This window comes from Triticum dicoccoides, chromosome 2B (genome assembly GCF_002162155.2).
Source record: "Triticum dicoccoides isolate Atlit2015 ecotype Zavitan chromosome 2B, WEW_v2.0, whole genome shotgun sequence".
Lineage (NCBI taxonomy): Eukaryota > Viridiplantae > Streptophyta > Magnoliopsida > Poales > Poaceae > Triticum > Triticum dicoccoides.
Genome location: NC_041383.1, coordinates 823152837 through 823167189, shown reverse-complemented (window position 1 = coordinate 823167189; position 14353 = coordinate 823152837). Strand labels below are relative to the sequence as shown.

At 41.7% G+C, this 14353-nt stretch overlaps 1 long non-coding RNA gene across 1 annotated transcript; it reads right to left on the bottom strand.

Moving 5' to 3' along the window:
• Positions 1–11835: 11835 nt before the first annotated feature.
• On the bottom strand, positions 11836–12973 carry LOC119369023. The gene is made up of 3 exons (XR_005176814.1): positions 12856–12973; positions 12678–12760; positions 11836–11899 (listed from the first exon to the last, which is right to left on the bottom strand). It is a non-coding gene; the product is annotated as an uncharacterized LOC119369023 (long non-coding RNA).
• Positions 12974–14353: the final 1380 nt, after the last annotated feature.

Here is a 14353-nt window from a genome sequence, read left to right as displayed (position 1 = left end):
CTGTATTCATCTTAGTGTCAATTTGACTCGTTTTCTGAATAAATTATAATACAGACAAGAATAACTATTAGAACTTCTACCATGGTGCCCATGCGGAGTGGATTAAAAAGTTTACCCTGTGAAGTAATTTTTGTTTATTGTACAGATTATAACCATTAATTTGTCTGCTCTAGAGTAGTGGATTAAATGAGCCAAGATTAAGTTCGAAAAGTTCAAGATTTTCCTTTAATGTATATAAGTTTCTAGGACATACTATAGCAGCCAAATTTTAACACTAAGAAAAATAAAGCTGGGCCAAAATTAAGTTTCGAGTTATGTGTGTGTGTGTGTGAGAGAGAGAGAGAGAGAGAGAGAGAGAGAGAGAGAGAAGAGAGAGAGAGAGAATTGTGTGTGTGTGAGAGAGAGAGAGAAAGAGAGAGACGTTGGCAGAGAGAATGGGAGGCAGAGATATGGAGGGTGGTGCACCGAGGGAGCGAGAGATAGATATATAGGTGTGTAAGAGAGGTTATAAGGAGAGAAGAAGACTAGCATATTACAATGAGAGATAGAAGAGATAGAGAGGGCTTTAGTGTGAAATATAGCACAAGTGTACCATTACGTGTGAAAATTTCAAAGTGTGTGTTGATGGAGGTGGAAGGAGGGACTGGGAGCCGATATGTCACTAATTGAGGTGGTGGACATGGGTTGGGGTTACAGAGATAGTTGGTGAAGAAAGAAGGAAGATGTTGAGTTATTTATTAAGACAATGGGAGATTACAAATGTGACAAGAGAAAGCTATAGGCATACGGTAAGTCAATTAAATTTTCATGCTAATTATATATATATATATATATATATATATATATATATATATATATATATATATATATATATTACATGTGCAGGATGGTTAAAAGTTGAGAAATATTTTTTATAACATTCACTGAAGTACCATGCAAATGAAGCTAATGACAACATACCTGACCTTGTAAGGTAATATCTTTTTTTGAGGGATTGTAAGGTAATATCTTAATCGCATAAAGTGATCTTAGTTCGTCACATATAATTATTTGTTTATGTATATACATCGTCGATTTACATTGTTGGTGAAACGAGTTTTTAGTTTTTTTTGCAAGCTCTCCTTTCTCTACATGCGAAATATAATATACATAATATGCGCAATCAGATAAAATCTATACATAAAAAATTTGAAATTCATTTTATTTATAGGTGCAATAAAAAAATAAGAGCCCGTGGCAACGCACGGGCGTTCTACTAGTAAGAATAAAAAAGCGAATGTTGCACATGAGGTTGGGTTGCCGAGTTGATAAGTTCAACAGTGCTAAATCCTGAATTATATCGGTTCGAATCCTTCTGGACACACTATTTTGTGGTTTTAAAAATAAAAATAAAAGATGAATGCGCGGGCCCAGTGCAGGAGAGTGTTTGCGCATTAACTGGCAAGCGTCAAATAGGAAACTCGTCCTCCACTCAAGAAAAAAGGAAACTCTCCATGTCCAGCGTTTAGTATATATACGGCAGGGGAAAATTATGACTATCATGTCCATTCTTATGAAGATGTATGGGCTAATCTGAGCGGTCCTTGTGTTTAGGGGGTGCCGAAGCAGAAGTGTTTCCTTCTAATGTTTTATCTGTTTGACAAGAGTTAATTGCACAAAACCAGCACATTGGTGGTTAGGTTTGTAAAAAAACCAATAAATTTTAAGAAAGCCACCGTATTTCTAGTAATCCTTTTCTAGAAAGCACTTATTGTCAGATTTAGTCCGTTTAATCCCTTTCCTGACTAGGACCAGGTGGATCCGGACACTGGCTCGATAGGACCAGGAGGAAGATAGATAGGGACCAAAGGGGTACAAACGGTCATGGAACAAAGTAATGAGCCCGCCCTGCACATGATATGGAAGACGCGGTTAGGCCTTTTGCGCATTGTTTCTGGAATACGATGGTCCCGGATATCTCTCTTATGCTGTTGTCAGGCCGGCGTAAGGCCACTGGTTTTTGTTACAGAAGAGAGGCCCGGACTAACACGGCAACATCCATCCCTGGTTGGTTATGGCATGCACGAAAGGAAAGTGCATAGTACATACACACATTTGCTCTCTTTCATTCTCTTTCTCACGGCTATGGCTTTGCATACCCGGACACTTGCCGTCATGGGCTTTGTCCCTTTGGCACTTGTGTGCAGCTTTGATGAGCTCACACGTTGAACTTAGGGGGTGTTTATTTCCAGGGACTTTTTGGTATAGGGACTAGAAAAAGTCCCTCTTAGAGACTTTTTGACTAAAAAATGTTTTTTGGGACTAAATGAAGAAGACTCTCAAGGTGAGTCTTTTTGGCACTTTTCTAACAATGCTCCTCCCAGCACCCATTGCCTCGCCGCCCCATGGTGTTGTTTGGCTGTAGTTTTTCCTGTATAATAGGGGTAACATGGTCATTTAATAACCTCTAGGGAGGGACTAGGGACTTTTAGTCCCTGGAAACAAACAGAAAGGGACTTTTTAGAGACTAGGGACTTTTTAGTCGGAACTAGAAAAAGTCCTAGGACTTATGAACCAAACAGGGCCTTAGTTTAGTGCGAAGGGGCTTCTTAGAGCGCACACGTTGCATGTAGAGTCGACGCCTCTACTTGGTGGAAGAAAGGCCACACCCCACCATGAACGCGCGGGGCTGCATATGCAGGATGAGGGCAGTGGGTGGCAGGCGAGGTAGCCCTGGGCATGTCCTCGGCCCATGAATTGGGGCCCCCGGACAGGCATGTTCCGCACTTTATTTGACCGTTGTCATGCGCCAAATTAAATTGTGATAACCACACCTCTCATGGTAAACCCAGTTCCGACGGTTCAAGTGATTTGTCGTAGCAGTGCGGTCGAACTTAATCGTTTATAGGAAATTCCTGAAAAACATCATTAAAATTGATCTCCTAAGTTCTTGGTTGCATATGTTTTTTACATTTGTGGGTTATTGTAAAATATGTTTTTCGTGTGCTATTTCTTTTCTCGGCTCCAGTTCGGCTCAGTTGCCCGGTATTTGACTTATGACGCATAGAAGGGCGTGTGCAACAACATTGGTAAATATAGAAAGCATATACAAACTCAATATGAATATAACCACTTTCAAACCATTCATGGAACACATTATTCAAATAGTTTACCTGAATTTTCGGCTGTCTTAGGTACTTCGCTTCTTGGTTGTAGTTGGTCTTTTCAAATAGTTCACTTAACTTCCATTTTATGTTCTAAAAAGTTCACTTAACTTTCGGGCTGCAGTTGATCTTTGCGCCAATGGCGCAACGGGTCATCTAGGTACTTCATAGTCCACTAGAAACCACTACTAAGATAGATATTGGATGAATGATACGCTTTAAAGAAGTCTAAACCATACTGATAATTATGTATACAGAGACACAAGTATATACACAAAAATAAGTACAAATACACTACATGATTTACGCAATCATGAAAATTCAATTCAAACAATTTTTACTATAATGTGAAATTTAAATTTTGCTGATTTTTTATCAATAATATACATCACAACTATATTAAAAATAATAGTAATTATTATTTAAAAATGTTGTTATGTGGATAATTATACCAACTAAGTAATCGAAAAGGATATTAACTAAGAGTCTACTATAATGAAAATAAATTGAAACAAGTATAAAAGTTTTGGATAAATATATTTGTATATTCACTAACTTGTGCAACTTTTGCTTTGTTAACTTGAACTCAACTTTTGCTTTGTTCCTTGCTTGACGCACGCGAAAAGGAAATATTGAGCTCCAGCACTAAGTAGGCACTGCGCTGGCTGCGGGAGATCAAGCTTGGCCCTCCCCCTGCTTCCTCCTGTCCTCCTACGAGGATGATCTATACGCAATCTTTAATAGGCTTGACTTCTTTAGAATCAATTCATGTTAACTATTTCATATCTATAGTCAGTATTTGAACGCGTCTCTAAAGATTTTGGGTTGGTCTCTGAATCTTTTGGGTTGCTGGAGCATCTTCAAGATTTAACTCCAAAGTGCGTCTTCAAGGAACCAGAAAGTAATGGTAAGCTCATTGCTTGCAGTCATTTCCCTGTCCAATTGCAGCTGCTATATGAGTCAGTTTGTGCGCTGTAATCTGATGTATATTATGTTAAACTTTTGTACCAGTACTGATTAATATCTGGTGACTGTTTTGTAGAATTCCGTCAAATGAAGCATATATTTGTAAAATTGTCTTCTTGTGATACTAGTTGACGGTGTCCTGGACTAGGGGGTACTCAACGCTTCGTCTCCCGATTAGTTGGATTGGGCCGAGGACACCCATGGCCGTATACTCATGGGCCAGTCCGGACAGCTGCCGCATACAAGGAAGAATCCACAAGACTTGGCGATCAAGACAAGGACTCCTCCCCCACCGGCGTATTCGGCTAGGACTCTTGTTATCCTAGGCCTCTCGTGCATTATATAAACCGGGGCCAGGCTAGTCGATAGATATATACAACAACAATCATACCATAGGCTAGCTTCTAGGGTTTAGCCTCTCTGATCTCGTGGTAGATCAACTCTTGTACTACCCATATCATCAATATTAATCAAGCAGGAGTAGGGTTTTACCTCCATCGATAGGGCCCGAACCTGGGTAAACATTGTGTCCCTTGCCTCCTGTTACCATTGATCCTAAGACGCACTGCTTGGGACCCCCTACCCGAGATGCGCCGGTTTTGAAGCCGACATTGGTGCTTTCATTGAGAGTTCCGCTGTGTGATCGGCGAAAGGATCAATGGCTCGACTGCAGGTCAACTGCGACATCGGCTTCTTCGTCACCAACTCGACTGGTCACCTTGGTTTGACCGAGGACGAGGCCCTACCTCCGATCGTCATGTTCGTATGAAGGCCCTCATCAACACCAACTCCGATCTATATCGAGATCATGGAGGAGTCATCCATGGAGCTCGGGGGCTCAGCATCAACATTGCCCTTAGGCGACCGTGCTATTTTTCTGGACAGCAAACTTGTATCTGCCGCCACCGCCTCCTCGAGTGTCGCTTAAACGATTACTTCGGTGAAATTATGCGGAATTAAGTCTACAACAACCCTACAAAAATTTCGTCGAGTTCCCACGGAGGAATCTCCGGCAATCTCCGATATACCGGAGCCCTGTTGAATTTGGACGAGAATCCGGACGAGTTTAGGGCGTGGTATCCAGCATCTAGCTCGGATGTCCTTTGGCGGATCCAACCGTTGATTTTCTGCGGAATTCCCATATCTACCACCTGCCAAAAATTCAGCTCGATCCGACCGTCCAAACTCCGGGAACTTCCGATTAGTGCATCACTTTTTGGATCTGTTTTCTGCGCGAGAACGAATCCGACCCGAATTCATCTTCTTTATGAACGGGATCTCGGACATCATTTTTGAAGGAAGTTTTTGTGTGGGGTGCTGTGTTTTATTCTCAAACACATCCCAGTAGTATTAAAAGTATTCTTGCAATACGAACTTCACCATCGCGCCGGTGTCAAACCAGCCCGACAACATCACTCGACAGCGGCCGACCTGCCTTAGACACGTCGTCGCTTTGTTGAGCCGAGCTCAATTTCTTCGGATCATCATCTCGGCCAGCCGAACAATAGTTCGGCATCGCGAAGGATAAATCGTCACCAACATCGCAGCCCCATGGATTACACGGAGCGGGCACACCTGCATCGCCACACGGTCACTTCATCAAGCCGGGATCGACCACGTCACGACCTGCATCGCTGGACCGATGGCTTCATCATCTCTTCATCAACCTACTCCGGAGACTTCGGCGTCGCTGGCCGACCAGCTCCGTCACGTTAGCTCGAACGGACCTGTGAATTCAGGCCTTGCCATGCCTTTACCGCATCACGCCGCCGCCCTGTATCGACATTGACTTCGGCGCCAGTCTAAATTATTTGTCATGCAACGAAATTTTTTATTTTTAATATTATTACTATTATCTCCGGTTTGCACTATTTTTTGTGCACAGGAAAATGATCCAGCCGGACTATTTCCTTTGGGGTCACCTCGGCTGGACAGGGGGCTTCGTCAACATTTCATTACCCCATGCCGGGGACTTCGGCATCACCCTACCGTCCTGATTGACCATGCTATGTCACCACTTCGGAGTGCCGAGCTCTTTGCTCCGCCACCTCGGGACCGGCTCGGGGATGGAAACTTGTCCCGCATCAAGCTCGGACCGCGTCATCAATGCTGAACACATTAACCAGCTAAGTTGTCTTCATGCTCAAAGTTTTAAATTTTTAACTTGTGTTCGGCTCGGCCAAGCATTATACTTTTTTGGAAAAAAGTTGCTTGTAAAAATTTCCTTGTCCGAACTTTGTTTGTGACGCGCAAATTCAAATACCCCGTTTACTTGGGGGCTTCCTTCATGGAGCGTTTTTCTCTTTCATATGGTTATACTTGTACGGCTTCGTTCCTTGTTCGTGTATTATGCCACAATATGCACCATATTGACTTAAGCGATTTGCAAGTTGGGTTGCCTGGCTCCTGTGCTTACCCCTACGTTCCCGATTGTTCGGCTAGGGAGTAAAGGGAGCACCTCTGCGATTGTCACGATCGGGTCAACCGAGCCGGACCTCAGACTGGGTGAAGCCGAAAGCTAGCGCTCTTATTGTTTTCAATCATGATCGGCACACAACGGAACTCATGAGTACAAAAAATCTATTGCACAAGTCTCATAATAACAATGAGCACCGAAGAAAGGTATCGGTGGGGGTACTATTTTCTTCGAAGATGCTTCTTACTCTTGGCAGTAATATAGCATAAGTTTCCTGAGCGCGCTTTGTCTGTTACAACCTTATGACCTGATTGCCTGGTTATTGGAAACACCATCGATATTCTCGACAGATGGAGTACATAACACTTTTCGGTCCTTGATCGAAGAGGGAGAAGCCGACGGTCGGTTAAGACGCGTTTAAAGTTCGGCTGAACATAGATATGATATAAGTACTTCGGTACATGCAATCATTCTTTTACCCAAGTCACTTAGGGGCTCTTAAATTTATATGAGTCGTTTTATGATAAGTGTTATTCTTCTTAGTCGTTGCAAAGTTTTTATTATTTATCACTCCTTTTTTCGACACAAGTGTACAGTCACTAGCCGGGGAACCTAATTTCTCTCTCAAAGCCGCTAGAGTTTAGTTTGCTAAACTGGCCTAGTAAGAAGTAGTCCTCCTTCAGGATAGGAGGTTGAAGCCGTAGGCTGACCCGCTTGAAGTTTTGAGATAGGATGTGTCATGTTAAAGCACGGCAGAAGCACCTTTTTTTTTCTAAAGTCCAATTTTCGATTGGCACCGAACACTTGATCTAGTTCGGACTTTAACCTTTTGAATAACTTTTTTTGGCTTTTCGAGCCCATGGCACTTTTAAACTATTTGTGTGTTTTCAGCACAAGTCTCGCAGTGCAACGCTGGACACCTTTAGAGATTCGGCAAAAACATTCTCGGATATTGCTATATAGGCATCGGTTTCAAATTGTGTCTTCTATCAATAGTTGGGTTGCCTGGCTCTTACGCTTGCCTCCTATGTTCCGCTTTGTTCGGCTAGGTGTGCAAAGGGAGAACCACTGGGATTGTGCTTCCAACTCACATGGTTAAGCACCTCAGTGGAGAAAGCCGAAAACTGACTGTCACAATAAGCGTAAACTGGTCGGCGATCCGATGACGGCGTTAAACGACGGGCCATTCATAACAATGGCCGAAGTGTTTACGGCTTGACCTCGACTGTCGCCGAACGCTACCGGGGGCTATTAACTGGCCTCCCAAACTAAATCATCGATATTTTTCTCTTACATTGGAGCTGACGTTTCATGATCATGCTTAGCATGACAACCCAAAAAAAGGAACCGATAGCGGGACTATTTTCTCTGGAAGACATTTCTTCTGTTAAACAATAATATAACATGTCTCTCCGCGTACCTTTGTTTATAAAACTGTATGGCCAGATTGCCTTGTTTGTTGTAAATCTTTGCCCTTATAAAGGCTTTATAAAGTAGGACAAACACTCCTCGGCTATTGGCCGAGGAGGTGGAAGCCGATGGTCGGTCAACAAAGTTTTGTACAATGTGGATCCAAGCATTAATGACATAAAGTACTTGGATACATAGAGTCATTTCACATAATTTGTGATTTTACTATGGATATTGATCCTTATTTCGGCCTCCCGTGCCCGCATTAAGGTTCGGGGACTACGGGGCTTCGGGCTTATTATTTACAAATATTAAAGGGGCACGTCGATCCCCTGATCTGGTGTTGCCACCCGACCAGTGTCTCGGGGGCTACTGCATTGCCTGTTCTATGCAGAAAATTTTAAGTGCAATACAGTTTCTGAGGAGATTTTGATCCTCAGGTTGGTCGGATGCACCCAACCTGAGTCTCGAGGACTGAGCACGCCGCTTTTTGTGTCCCGAAGTATTCTGCCGAGCTAGGACTTGATCCTCAGACCGATTTTGCAAATCAACCTGAGTCTCAGCGGCTATGGGGATCAGCGGTCTTATGTCATCCTCAGCGGTCTTATGTCATCCTTCATGTGCATCTCGGGTTTTAGACCGATACCCACCTTGAGGGCTACTGGCTATGTATCTCGGTAGAGAATAAATTGCACCAATAAAAAATATTGACAAAAATCGGCCCGCATTCGGGGAGGTGCACCATCTCGGAAGCAGTCCGGCATAAAGCTTGGGCGCTAGTGGCTGGCTCCATAGAGGGCATTTCCGGTGTTAAGCTCGGGTAAACTCCTTCAAACTTCTTTGAACCAAGGTCATTTACGACACCTCGGATACAGTCCGGCGTTGGAGTTCGGATACATAGTCCGGCGTTGGAGCTCGGATACAGTCCGGCGTTGGAGCTCGGATACATAGTCCGGCGTTAGAGCTGGGAAGCAGTCCGGCATTGGTGCTCGGCAGCAAAAGATACCTCGAATGCAGTCCGGCATTGGAGCTCGGACGCAAGAGGACGTTGCCGCCCAGGAAAAACTTCAAACCCGAGGTGTGGCATGAAAATAACAAGGCATTTGATAAAGGCCGGAAACTTAAAGGGGCTCCTCGGATACACGACATGTAAACTCATCGAATGCATTTCGGCGATCCTCAAGATAGAAGATGAGAAGATTTTTTGAACCAGTTTTCAAGACCGGCAACCGAAGATGAAGAACAGTTCGGAAGAATCGAGGAGCGTCCCTAACTTGAAGACCGGTTCAGGGGGCTACTGACGGTGTCCTGGACTAGGGGGTACTCAACGCGTCGTCTCCCGATCAGTTGGATTGGGCTGAGGACCCCCATGGCTGTATACTCATGGGCCAGTCCGGACAGCTGCTGCATACAAGGAAGAATCCACAAGACTTGGTGATCAAGACAAGGACTCCTCCCCCACCGACGTATTCGGCTAGGACTCTTGTTATCCTAGGCCTCTGGTGCATTATATAATCCGGGGTCAGGCTAGTCGATAGATATATACAACAACAATCATACCATAGGCTAGCTTCTAGGGTTAAGCCTCTCTGATCTCGTGGTAGATCAACTCTTGTACTACCCATATCATCAATATTAATCAAGCAGGATTAGGGTTTTACCTCCATCGAGAGGGCCCGAACCTGGGTAAACATTGTGTCCCTTGCCTCTTGTTACCATTGATCCTAAGACGCACTGCTTGGGACCCCCTACCCGAGATCCGCCGGTTTTGACACCGACACTAGTGTTGGGAGGTTTCGTCAAAGATGTTTTGCTATAATCCTCACAACTCCACAGCATCTCGACTAAAAATTATTGCTGATGTCCTACTCCACGCTTGAGGAAGATGCTTTTCTGTAATCAACTCTTGTTTTCTATCTCATATTGCTAGTCAGTACTTGAGTGTTGTTTGGGGTCAGTAACTTGAATTTGATACTCCATCTGTCCCATTATATAATGACATGTTTCTACACTACAGTAGTGTTAAAAATGATCTCAAATTATTGAACGGATGAAGTACTTAAGTGAAGCATACATTTACAAAAAGCCTCTTTTCATTCAAGTGTTAGTAGATTTTCCTTCAGATTATCTGAAAACAGTATCTCATTAGCTGGGAATGCAGCTAATAATGCACTCAGTTAACAGCTGAATTTGTTGCTTGTGTTATTTCTTTTCTCTGTCTGTTTGTAAAATATGAGTACCAGATGCAGCAAATCTGTGAATCAATAAGTTTACTGTAATCCAATATTTTGTATGTTATATTTCTAAAGGAGAACCCAAGTATTGTTAGCTTTTCTAAAAAAATCATAGTGAAGTAAAATAGACATTCAGAATAGAAATTAACTTCTTGTGATCCAATTTTACAATATGTTCCTTAAAACTGTCCCTCTTTATTCCTTGCAGCTCCATATTTGGAAACATCTCATTAGCTTTCTTCTCTGTTTTGCTTGGCAGGTGTTCTAGCTAGTAGCTTGCTTAAATGGCCCGGCCCAAAAAGAACTTAAGGTTCTTCATATATCTTGTTTCATTGTTTTTATTTCAAATTGTTGAATGTGTGTGTAACACCTGCTAACATTTGTTGTATATTTGTTTCCTAGTATCTCAAAGAAAATGCACACAATGCAACGGAATCTGCAAAGTCTTTGGCTAGGGAAAAAGTGGTGCATTTGGTGCAGTCATCATATGAAGTAATCTAAAATTAAGATTGTGTCTTTGTTTTTTAAAATTCCTGACGTTATTGCACTCGCATATGATCAGGACATACATGTATTTCCATACGGGTACGAAAGAACAAAGGTACCTCCTGATTGGGTGACTGCTCCAACTGGATTGAATCGACAAAAGTTTATCAAAGATTATCTTTCAAATGACTTTCTTCCAGCAAATGCAACTAAAGAGCTATTTGATAGTTTGGTTGGTTATATCATTTCTGTTTGGTTACAACCTATTGTTACTTCTGATAGTTCCACATGTTTTGCATCTATCCTTATGACTATTATTCTTTACTTTGAAGAATACATATCATATCATACATGTGTGGGATGCCAGGAAGAAAGGACGTTTCTTGGAGTTTCTCTGACAGAACTGTTCTGGTTACTTTTTGGCTTGGAGAGTGTATGCGCTTCTAGATTTGTTCAAATCTGCAAAATGGTGCTACTTTTTTTATGAACCTGCTATTGTGTTAGATTTGGGACATATTTGGACATTCGAGCGGTCTGAACAACATTCAACATATTCTGCTGTGTAAGTCTAGATTTTTGTTTGTTTGAATCCTTTAGATATACTTTCTTTCATGTGCTATATTCTAAATAGTGTTGGGTTTGGCTGCAGGGAAGAGACCAAATTGGTTAAGGTCACAAGTTTTCCTTCATGGTCACATACCTTCCTACTTGTGTGTCAACCAAAAAAATAGGATTTACATTCTAACCTATACTTTCACCATCAACTACTGACAGCTGTTACTGTGCCCCTTGAGATCAAACCATTTCCAATCAAAAAACCATATACAGCTCTGTCTACCTGGGCTGGGCAATACATGCAAGCTTTTAACCAAACAAGACCAGAGGAAAACAATCAAACATCATGATCAGCCAATGCCCTTGCATCATGTTGCCTGGTATGAAGTCAAAGCAATTCACTTTTCCTCAGTAATTGGCTGAAGACAATGTTTCATTGGATTACTTACTACAATCTGGTCACAGTTTGTCATAAATCAAAACATTATTCATGTTGTAATTTTCAGAAAGCCAAAGGAGACCATGGGAATCTGACTAATACAATGTCTTGGTCACTCATTGTGGAAAAACAACACTGTTGTGACAAGGCAACCATTGGTTTGTTGAAGTATTTTTAGTGAACATACCTTACCCATGATGCTGGGTTGTCGGCTCAGTCCAACCCATTCAAAGTATCAGATCGTGTGTACCTGAACCAGAACACCAACATTTCAGTTAAGAGATGCACCTGTAACAAACTAGCATTTGATGCTCAGACAACATGATGAGGTGTTGCAGCAACAGATAGAAATGGTTTACTAAAGTTCAAAAGACGACCAGGTCAAATATCATGAAATTTCAATGAGCTGAACACTGTTAGCACCATACACATAGTACTTGGCAAGTAAACTAGCCATTCTGTCAACATAAAGGCAATAAATATTCGAAATAGTGATTTGTGTATTAATCAAAGACTTGTTCCGCTAGTGGTACTTGCAACAGAAAGCCCAGTTTCTACCAATGAAGCAAAAGAACAAGAGAAACTAAATTTTATTGTCAAGTAGGAATTATCCCATGTAGCAATTAGTAGTATGTTGATCAGGCACTATAGGTTATCCCTTCATGATTTTGGATGCATCACATTAATATTTTTAATGTTATCATGTTACAATTGATAAGGTGAGATTCAAAGGAACTGTATCAAACCAAGCAAACCCAGAAGCACTCAGACTATGTTTGGTTAAACCTCTGCTGGAGAGGATTGGGGTGGTTTGGACGGGATTGAGGTGGATTTTAGCTTATTGAGGATTGAATCCTCACCAATCCACTCCAATCCTCTTCAAAACTCATGCAACCCAACAAGCACTCAGCTATTTTAATATGCACAAATCTTTTAGAACAAGATTTTTTTCTTGAAAAATGCATATCAGAAAGGTATAAGCTATGAAAAAGGAATATGAAGTCATCAAGTGTGTTTAAATGTCTCACCAAACCAATTGCAGATCAAGATGTCCAAGATAATACTATCCCACCAACACATTAAAGTTTGGCAATATATGTCAGAACTTAAGCTGCAAAAGATGATAATAAGCACACTTCATTGTCAAAGACGGCAATACGGATACAAAAAACATAACTTCTCCCAAACAGGACGACCAGATCTCACCTCCATTAGCTCGAAGTCACCTCCATTAGCTCGAAGTCAATCAACAAGACCCAAAGGACAGGGTGATTCCGTATCATTACAGCCTTGCAAGGGAGGATACCAAGACCTTCAATTTATCAACCTGCAAAATTTACCACAATGTATTTGTTATTACAATGCATGCCTTTTTTCAACAAGTGAACATTATAAGAAGCGTTCATGCTGAGTGTCTATCAAGTCAATATCAGAAGTCTAAGCTGAACAAAACGGTACATGGAAGCTGACTCCACCATGATCTCAAGCACAATGGTGACTCGTCACTTGTACCCACAAAATATGCATGAAACCTTAGCCCAAAAAATCAACTTCTATGGCCACCGTGTCCAAGTGTCTAACAAGGGTAGTAGTGCATAGGATACAACTATTCAATGGCGAGATGTAAGGAACACATGAAAACATATCCCATGAATCATCAGTTCAATTCTTTCAGTGACAAAGTCTACAAATGAAGTTCCAGGAACAAAAAGGAAGTAGAAGTATGTATGCATAAAATTTGCAGCGCATAGCACTGAAAGATATTCCTATTAGTGATCTAAAGTATTATGGGAAAGGTATCATTCAGTCATTTTGCAAGAAGTTTCAAATGTGAAAATTTCCAGCTTAAAAATGATATTCATAAAGCTACATGAATACATGCCTTCTGGAAATGAACACGTTGATTGATCTTTTCTTCTGCTCTTCAGTATTATACAATCTTACAATAAGGCATCATATAACATGAGCAATAGTCAATACTAGAATAACACCTAGTACCCGTATTCCACAAGCCTCTTTTGCAGAATCAAGGGAAGCTTAATCTATATTGTGTACTCCAGTGCCCGGCGACGAGGTCGCAATAGATTACACAAACAGACAATCACCCATGTCGTAAGTCCTAACATAGGTTTATGTTCCAACAAGGATTAACAAGTGTGGTAATGAAATTGATTAAGCTACAGGACAAGTCCAGCATGCACGAGGGTTTGTGTAACAGGGCTGCTCCCAAACTGAAGAACAGAGGAGCTGGAAAGAAGAAAATAAACACATTCCCGCAAAATTTGGGGCCACCTGCTCTGGTCCTCATGCATTGGTACTGATTTATCCACGCTATTCAACTTTTGCTCTTACCGGCTCCTATAACATTGTAGTCTATACAAAGATGACGTAATAACCATACAACTAGCAATTTTACTTTTACACGAGTCATTGGCAAAACCCAGACAAGTAAATGAAAGCCTCAACCGCCGGCTGAATGCTTAATAGAACAATTTTCCTACAGTGCAACTAGCATGGCTCATAGGAAAAGCATTAATCATCAGCCCCTGTTGACAATCACCATTGTCCAGCTCATCACGATAAATTAAGGTAAATACTAAGTATAAATTTAGATATTGACCATTTGAACTATTGGGTAACAATGGAAAGCCATACAGGGGTGGACTAAAACCGCCACTCTCTAGTCGTTTTACTTTTACATGTG